Here is a 12,534-nt window from a genome sequence, read left to right as displayed (position 1 = left end):
AATCCCGTAGAAAGAAAGGTTGCAATGTCCTGAACCACGTCACAGTCATCGGTTCATCTAAAAGTTATTCTTAATTATATACTTATGTCATATTTTTCACAAAATCATACATATTTATTACTGAAACTGCCTTGTTTAGAAATGCTACCCTAATGATACATACAATATCACCAGATCAAAGCCGAGAAGATCAAGCAGAGACAGCGGGGATACGAACTAACCTCCCCCTTTGCAAAACTCACTATTTTTCTTTGGATGCAGGCACTCGGTTTGCGAAATCACAAAACATCTATACACTCACGAGACAAACATCTTTTAGGAATACAACTCTCAGAACTGTTGCACTTACCAACATTTGCTATCCATACACACCAGAGTTAACGATTTATATGTCTTATCTGCCTCTAATTCATATATTGAGAAAATGAGTAGCAATGATAATACACATATGTGGCATGCTAGACTTGGACATAAGCATGGATAAATTAAAAGCCATGGTAAAGTTGAATCTAGTAAAAGGTTTGCTAACTTAAGAAATTTTGATGGAGGAGAGGTTTGTGAAGGATGTCAATATGGAAAGGCACATCGTCTTCCATTTGACAGATCGTTGTCAAGGTGCAATGCCCCACTAGAACTTATTCACAGTGACTTGATGGGGCCAATGAGAACTCCTTCATTTTCAGGCTACTCTTATATGCTAATTTTCATTGATGATTTTACTAGATTCACTTGGGTTTATTTTGTGAAGCACAAGTCAGAAGTTTTCAGTAAGTTTGTGGAGTTCAAAGAAACAGTTGAAGGTGAACTCGATTCCAAAATAAGGCAGCTGCGAACTGATAATGGCGGTGAGTTTACATCAGATGAGTTTCTTTCCTTTTGTCGTCAGCATGGCATTAAAAGAGAGCTGACATGCGCTGATACGCCACAACAAAATGGAGTGGCTGAAAGGAAGATCCGACACTTAACTGAGACATGTAAGAGTTGGCTTCATGCCAAGAATTTACCTAGAGCCTTGTGGGCTGAATGTATGAAATGTGCAGCGTACGTGATTAACAGGATGCCGCTTTCTCCAAATAATATGAAGTCTCCCTATGAATTAATGTTTGGAGAAAAGCCTAGCGTGAAACACCTCAGGGTTTTTGGCTCTATTTGTTATGTTCACATTCCGGATTCTCAAAGGAGCAAGTTAGATGCCAAGGCAAGGAAGTGCATCTTTGTCGGATATGATGAAAGGAAAAAGGGATGGAAGTGCATGGATCCTAAAACTCATCTCTTTGTTATCTCAAGGGATGTCATATTCGACGAAGTGTCTTTATATTATGGAGCTGCATTTGATGGAGCGAGTTCAAAAATCTTAAATAATGGAGATTCAAGCTTGCCCATTGCAAGTGCTTCTCTAGATAATACAACTGCCGAGGAGTTAAGAGAAAGGGGGAGTCCTGGACCTAAACAACATGAAACTCAACAAGAAGATGATTCAAGTGGTTCGGGAAGGCCAAAAGAACTATCATCAAACCAGCTCGCTTCAGAGATGAAAATTTTGTCAGTACATATTCATGTTTCTTTGAAAGACCTATTAAAGAACCTTCAGTCTTGGGGGAAGCAAGAGGAGCCAGAAAAATAGTGTTGAGACCTTCACCAAGACATGTCCTAAAGCATTGGTTGAGTTCTTCCGCGACAAGTGTGGGGTAGCTTCCAAAAAATCACTTTAAGGGGGAGTGTGAGAAAAATAAAGTAAAGCTGATTTTTTGGAGAAACATAGAATTCTCTAGAATGTCCTATTGTAGTATTCTTCATATTTATCTAGTAGACATATCTAGATGTTCTAGAATGGGAAGTTAAGAAAAATCTAGATATTCTAGAGTCTTGGATATTTTAAGGAAGATATTAGTAGAATGTGACAGAATTGTCTAGATTATTTTTGTATCTAGAATCATCTCTAGACTAGTATAAATAGGGGGTGTCTTGTTCATTTGTAAGTAAGCCAAAAATCAAGAAAGTCTTCTTCAATAACAAAGTTCTCCTTTCAAAAATCTCTCTTCTCTTTTCAAGCTTCCTCTTCTTTAGTTGAATCATCCAATCTTAGTTAACGATCTTGGGCTAGCAAAAGGTCTCTAAATAATACTCTTCTTCTGCTATTCTTTACACTTGATTCGGGTGGAAATATAATCAGTTGACGGACCTTTGAAACTCTCTGGAGCTTGACCATCTGTTCCAGATTTTCTTTCTGCAACTTCTTCTTGCATCTTTATCTTCCTTCCTTGTATAGCTTTTGCAGATTTATTCGCCTTCTTTGTGTTCTCCAGCGTCATTTCTTGAAGGCTACTCAAATGGCACAGCCTCAAGCTTATCATATGATATTAGAACAAGGTACTTAAGTCTTTGAAATGAATGGTTTGAGGCTCTCCAAGTTCAAGACGCCATGTTTAAAACCTTTGAATATACTGAACAAATCAGCTTTTGAACAGGAAGTATCATATTTTAATTCACCTTGGTAGGCTTAGTCTTAGGCTTCCAATTTTTTGTATAGGCTGGATACCTCACATCCTCATAGAAGGTGTAATATGAAGGGATTATAGAAATTAAAAGGGAAACAACCACCAAACTACAAAAGCAAAAAAGAAATCAAAGTGGAAGACCATGTGATATTGTTCTTCAATCATTAGAAACATAGGGTATGCGTCTCAATTAATCAATCAAAACAGACTTAGCAATAATCAGTAGTAATGTTACAGTATAAGGAGATTGGGGTTTCCGCTAGCTGCATAATAGACCCCAGCATGACTACAACAATTAGCTACGAAAGAACTTCGTCCACTCTGTCTGTGCTTTTGCTGCAGTTGCCTAAGCTATTGTCAAATTCAACACATCCTTGTTAATTTGAGATCGAAATTAAGAGAAAGCAAACATCTAATATAAGGGGGGAGGGAAAAAGAAAAAAACTGAAAACTATACCATGTTATTGTGACAAGCACATGCTTGACTCACAGCAACAACCATTGTCCTGTATTGAACATATTGTTTGCACATTAGATGCACGTTAAGACACTAAAACATCACATTGGAGTTTGTTTCTACTTACATCAGTTTATTCTAATACATCACCGTAGCTTCAATGAGGTCAATACGGTCGCATCCTTCATTCTCTTTAACTTCATTCTTAATTCTCAAAGCCGAAGCCAGCAGAGATTCATTATTGGTGCACCCATCAACTTAATCTGTTTCAGCGTTGGAATATCTGCAAAGCTAAGGGGGATCTCCTCGAGATAATAACACACTTTTATAACAAGTGTCTCAAGCTGGGGAAATGATTCCTCTGAGGCTTCCCACCTTGAGATATTGAAGTAGCTCAGTTTCAAGAACTTAAGTTTATGGAACGTGATATCTCCAAGGCACCACTCTTCAGATTCAATAAAATCCAGATTCCTTAATTGGAGATACTCTAGACTTGGTAGTCCTGCAATGCAAAAAATCGTGCTTTCCATTGAAGCCACGCATAATACCAATTTCTTTATATTTGAAGGCAAGTGTACAACAACGGACAAGGGATAGAAGAGGCGAACTGATTGAAGCTGGGCGAGACTCTCCAATTTGAGACAAATCTTTTCTTCATCAATATTTCGCCCATATTCACACAAAAAAAAAGATTTCATGTTCTTGAAGATTAGGACACCTCTGTACTAGAAGATTCAAGCAATCAGTACCGAGTCTAAATTCAACTCCCCTTAATATCCTCAAATTCTCCAACATAGAGGATTCTTCAAAGATCTGATTTTCCCAATAAAAACCAGTTTTAATAAAGTCTACATGCCTTAATTTTTTCATTTTCCAAAAATTCGCTGATAACTGCGTACGCCTTAAACACTTGAGAATTAATGTTTCGAGATGGGGCAGATATGATTTTCCATGAAAATCGAATTTATCTGTGAAAATTGCGACGTATTTGAGGTGAATTATTGTTTCGAACGTAGCTAATGACAAATGACCCAATTTATGGGAACTCAAATCCAAGACCTTAAGAAGCCTCATCAAATTAATAACCTGACTGAAGGGATTCCAATATAAAGATTCTCCTCCATTGGTGGTTATCAGTGACCTCAAGTGTTGGTGGAAAGGCTTCCGCATTTTGGATGCAAACTTGGAAAGCTCATTACTGAAACTGAAGCTTGTTGAATTTGGCAAAGTCCCACATCGGTGGGTTAGCCATTTGGTTGGGAAATTTTCCCTATAAAAGAAGGCCTAATGTTTAGGATTTAGACACACCTCTCATTTGTCTTCTTATCTGTTTAAGGCATTTGTATCTTCTCTCTTTAGTATTATTTCACTTGTATTTTTGGAGTGAAATAAAATATTGGTTGTGTCCGAGGAGTAGGCAAAATTAGCCGAACCTCGTAAATTCTGGTGTTCCCTTTATTGTTGCTTTATTGTCTTATTTATTATTTGGTGGCTGTCATAATTTTTGGTATAGTAGTTGTGACTTATTCACACTATATACATTTGGCTTCCGCAACAATTGGTATCAGAGCCAAGGTACTGTCTAAGTATGCTCTGTGGTTGCAGCATAGTCTGATCTTCCACATCAGAAAAGATTTATCTTGGTAACTGAGTCAAGGTTCTGTCTGAGTATGCTCTGTGGTTGCAGCTTAGTCTGATCTTCTACATCAGAAAGGAAATAATCTTGATTTGTGTCGTCAGCTATTAAATAATATTTGTGTCAAATATGGGAGACAATAAACAAGAAGAATCTACATCAAGTGTCAACAACACGTCATCATTGGCATCTTCGCTTATGACAAGAATTGTGTCAAATGCGAAATTTACGGTAGAAATATTTGACGGGTCCGGACTCCATGGAAATGACGAAGTTTCTCTCAGAGAAGTTTGTTCGGCTTTGTACAGCTATGAACAAAGAAAGCGAGAAAAACAGAAGGGCGGAGAAGGAGAAGCACTATTTGTGAGGGGTCGTCCTCAAAATCAAACGAGGACAAAGAAGGGAAGATCCAAGTCAAGATCCAGACCCAGCAAAGATGAATGTGCCTTTTGTCGAGAAAAAGGGCACTGGAAGAAAGACTGTCCGAAGTTGAAGAATAAGGCCAAACATAACAATGGAAAGGCCATTATGGATTCAAATGTAGCTGATTGTGATGATTCAGACTTCTCATTAGTTACAACAGAGTCATTAACATCATCAGACATATGGTTGATGGACTCGGCTTGTAGCCATCATATGTGTCCCAACAGGGACTGGTTTGTGGAATTTCAAGAAGGAGAATATGGAGTCATCCACACAGCGGATAACAGCCCTCTTACCTCATATGGCATTGGTTCAATACGATTAAGGAACCATGATGGAATGATCAGAACATTAACAGATGTTCGATTTGTACCAGATTTGAAGAAGAATCTCATCTCTGTGGGAGCCCTTGAATCAAAAGGGTTCAAAATCATTGCAGAAAATGGAGTGATGAGAGTATGCTCCGGTGCACTAGTGGTAATGAAGGCTAATCGGAAGAATAATAATATGTACCGCTATCGTGGCAGTACAGTTATTGGGACAGCGACAGTGACATCCAGTGACGACAAAGAGGCAGAAGCAACCAAGCTATGGCACATGCGCTTGGGACATGCTGGAGGAAAATCCTTGAAAACTCTATCAGATCAAGGATTGTTAAAAGGAGTCAAGGCTTGCAACTTGGAGTTTTGTGAGCATTGTGTTAAAGGGAAACAGACAAGGGTTAAATTTGGTACAACGATCCATAATACTAAAGGCATTTTGGATTATGTACACTCTGATGTTTGGGGTCCTTCCAAAACACCTTCATTGGGTGGGAAGCACTATTTTGTAACCTTTGTTGATGATTTTTCCCGAAGAGTATGGGTGTATACAATGAAGAGCAAAGATGAAGTGTTGGGAATTTTTCTCAAATGGAAGACGATGGTGGAGAATCAAACAGGCAAGAGGATCAAGTGTATTCGCACAGACAATGGAGGTGAATACAAAAATGATCATTTCAATAAGGTCTTGTGAAAATGATGGCATCGTCCGACACTTCACTGTTAGACATACACCACAACAGAATGGAGTGGCAGAACGTATGAACCGGACCTTGCTGGAGAAGGTACGGTGTATGTTGTCCAATGCTGGCTTGGGCAAAGAATTTTGGGCTGAGGCAGTTACATATGCATGCCACCTCATTAATCGCTTACCATCTACTGCTATTGATGGCAAGACACCATTTGAAAAATGGTATGGAAAGCCTGCTGTAGATTATGACTCTTTGCACGTGTTTGGCTCAACTGCATATTATCATGTGACAGAGTCAAAATTGGATCCAAGGGCAAAGAAGGCTATTTTTATGGGAATTACTTCTGGAGTCAAAGGATATCGCTTATGGTGTCCTATGACAAAGAAAGTAATATTCAGCAGGGATGTTACCTTTGATGAATCTGCTATGGTAAATAAGGTAACAGAAGATACCAAACAAAATAAAGGTGCTTCTAAGCAGGTGGAGTTTGAGGGAAAATTTATTTTTCCTACACAAGAAGCAGATGAGGAAACAAATGAAGATTATCCTCTGGAAGGAGAGCCAGTAGAGGAGATTCCAACTCAGGAACCTCAACAACAACTTGAATCAATAGCAACCAGCAGGCCAAAAAGAACAATAACGAAACCTGTTCGTCTCATAGAGACGGTTGCTTGTGCAACCTCAATTGTAGCTGATGATGTTCCTACTACTTATAAAGACGCTGTCCAAAGTTCAGAAGAAGATAAGTGGAGGATTGCCATGAATGATGAAATACAGTCCCTTCATCAGAATCATACATGGAGATTGGCCAATCTCCCGAAGGGAAAGAAAGCAATTGGGTGCAAATGGGTATTTGCAAAGAAAGAAGGATTTCCTAACCAAGTAAATGTTCGCTACAAAGCAAGATTGGTGGCCAAAGGATATGCTCAAAAGGAGGGAATTGATTACAATGAAGTGTTTTCTCCAGTTGTAAAACATTCCTCCATTAGAATTATGTTGGCTTTGGTAGCACAATTGGATTTGGAACTAGTTCAGATGGATGTAAAAACTGCGTTTTTACATGGAAACTTGGAGGAGGAAATCTACATGACTCAGCCAGAAGGATTCAAAGTTGCTGGAAAAGAAAATATGGTGTGCAAACTTGAAAAATCATTGTACGGATTGAAACAATCTTCTAGACAATGGTACAAGCGATTTGACGAGTTTATGTTGCGGCAAGGGTACAAGAGAAGCAAATACGATCATTGTGTGTATTTGCGCAAGCTTAAAGATGGTTCCTTTGTATATCTTCTCCTATATGTTGATGATATGTTGATAGCTTCCAAGAATTCAGAAGAAATTGATAAGTTGAAGATTCAACTGAAGAAGGAGTTCGAGATGAAGGATCTAGGTGAGGCAAAGAAAATTCTTGGCATGGAGATAATAAGAGATAGACGTTCAAAGAAACTCTGTTTATCTCAAAAGGAATATTTGAAGAGAGTACTTCAACGTTTTGGCATAGATGACAAGACTAAGCCAGTTAGTACTCCACTTGCTCCCCATTTTAAGTTGAGTACTACTATGTTGCCAAAGGATGAAGTTGAACGAGAGTATATGTCAAAGGTACCAAACGCAAATGTTGTTGGTAGCTTGATGTATGCAATGGTCTGTACGAGACCTGACATTTCACAAGCTGTTGGAGTTATTAGCAGATATATGCATAATCCAGGAAAAGAGCATTGGCAAGCTGTGAAGTGGATTCTACGGTATATTCATAATACTGTAGATGTCGGGTTAGTTTTTGAGCAGGAAGATAATCAGTCTGTAATTGGATATTGTGACTCAGATTTTGCGGGTGATCTGGACAAACGACGATCAACTACTGGTTATGTGTTTACTTTTGCAAAGGCACCAGTTAGTTGGAAGTCTACTTTGCAGTCAACAGTTGCTTTGTCTACAACAGAGGCAGAGTATATGGCTATTACAGAGGCTGTGAAGGAGGCAATTTGGCTTCAAGGATTGCTAAAGGAGCTTGGTGTTGAACAAAAAGGTATCACAATTTTTTGTGATAGTCAAAGTGCTATTCAATTAGCGAAGAACCAAGTTTATCATGCAAGGACGAAGCACATTGATGTTCGGTATCATTTTGTACGAGAAATCATAGAAGAAGGTGGAGTCACGATGAAGAAAATTCATACTACAGAGAATCCTGCTGATATGCTGACAAAAGTGGTGACTGCGGTCAAGTTTCAACATTGTTTGGATTTGATCAACATTGTTGAACACTAAAGATTGAAGATGAAGACACAACCAAAATTTGTTATTGAGAGAGAATTGAAAATGTGGAATTTTGCCAAGGTGGAGATTTGTTGAAGTTTGGCAAAATGCCAAAGTCCCACATTGGTTGGGAGTTAAGTTTGGGGGGGATTTTTCCCCTATAAAAGAAGGCCTAATGTTTAGGATTGAAACACACCTCTCATTTGCCTTCTCATCTGTTTAAGGCATTTGTATCTTCTCTCTTTAGTATTATTTCACTTGTATTTTTGGAGTGAAATAAAATATTGGTTGTGTCCGAGGAGTAGGCAAAATTAGCCGAACCTCGTAAATTCTGGTGTTCCCTTTATTGTTGCTTTATTGTCTTATTTATTATTTGGTGGCTGTCATATTTTTGCTATAGTAGTTGTGACTTATTCACACTATATACATTTGGCTTCCGCAACAAAGCTAACTCGACTTTCCTTTAAATCAGAAGGTTGAATGTTCCCCCTCACTACCAACATAAACTTTTCTTCTCTACTCCTCTCCAAGCAAAAGTGAAGCACTACATCATGAACCTGACAATATTTGACTTTACCGTTATATCTTCTCCTTGAAACCATTATCACGTTACTGCTAATGAGATCCATCAAGTAACCTTCAGCTGTCTCTTCTATTAATCTCCCAGATTCAATGTTCTGCACGACGCCTTCCGCTATCCATAAATTTATCAATTTAGACACAAGGATCCTTTTTGTCCTCTGGAAACATCCCCATGTAGAGAAGGCAAGGTCTTAAATAGTCGGGTAAGTTATCATAACTTAACTGAATAGTTGCCCGACTATAGTCTTCAGACTCACGGTCAAGATTGGAAAATAGAGCTTTTTTAACCTCATGCCACCAAGATCTTTCCATTTTCTTTTTTTTGATTATTCCAGCTACCAAGACAACCACTAGGGGCAACCCTTTGCATCATCTTGCAACATCTAGACTCACATCGTGTAGTTCAGGTGGGCAAGCTTCGTTTTGAAATACTTTTTTCTGCAACAATTCCTTACTTTTTTCGGGCATGAGGAATGGAAGGAAATAAAGATCAGTATGACACTTGACATGTTCACCCACTTTCTCAAGACGAGTTGTTACTACAATTCTGCTTCCATTTACAACAGGGAAACAAAGTCTTAAGTCATCCCATGCCATAAAATCCCACATATCATCCAAGACAATGAGATATCTCTTTCCTGTTAAGCTTTTCCTCAGCTTGTCAGCTAGTTCGCCAACCTCATCTACCTTGTCCCTGGAACTGGTAACTTGATTGAAAAACTCTTGTAATAGCTCTCTCCGGCTATATGTTTGGGAAATGACGCACCATGCTCGAACATCAAATGATAAACAATGTTGTCATTATTGTACAACTTTCTAGCACAAGTTGTTTTACCCGGTCCCCCCATCCCAACAATTGGGATGACATCTAGCTCATTTGTCCCTTGTGTCAGATACCGAATTATTCTTTCCGTATCTTTCTCAAAACCAACTATCTCCTCATCATTCATAAGATTGCTATGTTTAGTAGGTGGATGTTTAGATGGCTCTACCATAGAGCAGGGCTTAAGAGCAAGGTTCTCCGACCACATCCTGGTCATCTCCGCACTATTATGTTTGATCTCTTTTAAGATTGTAGGAAGTGAGGAAAAAAGATACCAAAGAGCATTACACTGTGCAAGAATAGAGTCAATGGCAACTTCAGATTCGTATGCCAAATTGATAGTACGCCTCTGAAGATCTTTAAGAATTTCATGTTCATGCTGCACTTTTGCAACATCTCTGAAAACAGATGTTAGACATGAGAGCTCTTTCCCTAAAATAACAATATGAGGCTTCATCATGAAATCTAAACCTAATTCAGATTTCATCATCTCATTCAATTTCCTTAATAGAGAATCCAGAAAGCTCAATCCACCAACTGTGGGAAACTGAGATGGAGTGAATTTTAAGGATTTGTAGTACCTCTCCAGTTGTGCCTTTAGATTTTCAGTTTTCTCCAATATGTGTATCGAGCAAAGGTTTATCTTGCTAGTATCATCTTTGATAATAGAGCTATGAATTACACATAGAACATCGCCCACAAGAGCTCCAACCTCTTCTAAGACCTCATTCAACCTCTTACCATTAATGACATGATTTGGCACATCAGCAAGAAAGACCAACAAGAACTCTATTGCCACATTAATATTTCGAACAGAGATAGTATCAGAAAAGTTCTTAAGCTTCTTGCACTTGAGACACACCAGCAGACTGTGGAGCTGCTGTGAAAAATCTTTAGGGAATTTCTGCTTTTTGAAAGTTCTTGATTGACAAAACTTTGAAGCCCTTATTTCACCAAGAAAAGTCTTCTTCATTTCCATCTCCACTAGCACAATCAGACATAATAGATATGGAGGTTTACTCACGAAATTATTATCATCCTCATCTGAATCGGCATTATCTTCATCGTCATATGAATATGTATCTTATGTATAGTCATCTAAATCTGCATTATCTTTAATGTCATTTGATTCTGCATCATCTCTAACGTCATTTGAATCTGCATCATCTCTAACATCATTTGATTCTGCATCATCTCTAACATCATTTGAATCTGCATCATCTTCAACCTTATCAAGCCAAAGAGCAAGGCAGAACTGTGCCACATTGTCAGCCAGGAACTGAATTCGAGTCTTCAGACCTTCCAGCTTCTCATGGTCGATGTAACTATTTATCTCCGTGGCATATAAGTACCTCAAAAATCTCATTTTCTTTTGAACGATTTTCACTTGCTTTAAACATTGATTTATCCGAACATCCGTCAAAAAAGATTGAGACTCATTCAATTCCAGCGACATCAGTATATCATTTAGATTCTTGATGAGGCAATCCATATATTCTGATAGATAGGGATCATTCAATTCATAATTGTAGTTTGAACTGGCATTACCTCCAATGAATTCCAACAAATGTGATACTAGCCTTTCCACATTAAGGTTAGTTTTGCATTCGTCTGGAATTCCACCAAAAACTGAGTTAAGCATTTCCACAATCAATTGGGCCTTCTTTATGATTTTGGCTAAGGAATCAGGCAAAAGAAAAGGATAGTACTTTATAAAGGTTCTCAAAAATCGTAGCTCCAATTCAAGTGTCTCAATTTCATCAATCTTGACGCTATTCAGATCACCTCCAATCTTGATCCTTCTTAGGTGATCTAACATATCCTCAATTTCATTATGAGCCATCTTCCTTAGATAATTCCTGAAAGTTCACCAAACTCTTGAAATATTAGTTTCATTAAGAATAACATTTCACTTTCAATTGCTACAATTAATGTGAAAGATTATACACCTTCCTTGCCATTATGGTTATGGAAAATTTCACAAACCTCCTATCGTAAATGTTGCTTCATTTCACTTCTCCGTTTTTAAGATATAAATTTTTTGAAGAAAGCTAAACTATCAGTGTCTAATATAGTGCTGGGGTTATAATGCTGCGATTAGTAATTCCTGGATTATTTAGTACCAGTTCTTTGTTTGGTTCATTGAATTGAAAATGGGATAAAGACCAAAGTTTGCAGTAGGAGAAAACTTGTAATTAATGACAAGTGAAGATTAATATCAGCATAAAGGTTGGAAGGAAGAAAAGTTTCGGTCTATAGGGCCTTCTCACAGTAGTGAATGAATAATTATTGGATTGGATCTAAATGCTACCAAATTTCAATGGAGGAATTATTTATCATATTATTAGCAGACAGCTAATTGGCAGGTTAGTATCCATTCCCATTGGCCTTCAAAGTCAGTGGTTGCATTAGTTTTTGAGCAACATGGCTTAGCATACTATTATTAAAACAGAGAGACAGCTAATCTAGTATTATTACATACTAGAAGAATATTTCAGCAGAAATATATTAAACTTGATCATGCAGAGGCTGAGATATTAATAGTTTTAGACAGGTGAATCTTCCTGTAGAGGCAAAGACAAGTTCGTTTATAGGAGGGCCTAGTGATTTGCATCAACGATATACAAATGCTATTGCATTATTGCAGCGAGCGTCTCTCTACTTATTTTGCTTATAACTATGACATGTAGCCCCTCTTGGATGGAAATAAAAGAACATATGGCATAAACTGATGAGGCACATTTGAACTGAAAATTTTAGTTTACTTTCCTAACTTTGGTAACTCTAATCAGATGGTGCAATAAGCTGTGTCTCAGCAACACCTGTGCTTTCTTGGTTGTCCTTGCC

General features: G+C 38.0%; 1 pseudogene; it reads right to left on the bottom strand.

Annotated features, from left to right (window-relative positions):
- Positions 1-2,135: 2,135 nt before the first annotated feature.
- On the bottom strand, positions 2,136-11,540 carry LOC104216422 (putative late blight resistance protein homolog R1C-3; annotated as a pseudogene).
- Between the last annotated feature and the right edge of the window lie 994 nt (positions 11,541-12,534).

The sequence above is a fragment of the Nicotiana sylvestris genome, chromosome 1 (assembly GCF_000393655.2).
Source record: "Nicotiana sylvestris chromosome 1, ASM39365v2, whole genome shotgun sequence".
NCBI classification, from domain to species: Eukaryota; Viridiplantae; Streptophyta; class Magnoliopsida; order Solanales; family Solanaceae; genus Nicotiana; species Nicotiana sylvestris.
This window is presented reverse-complemented; position numbering and strand designations above follow the sequence as displayed.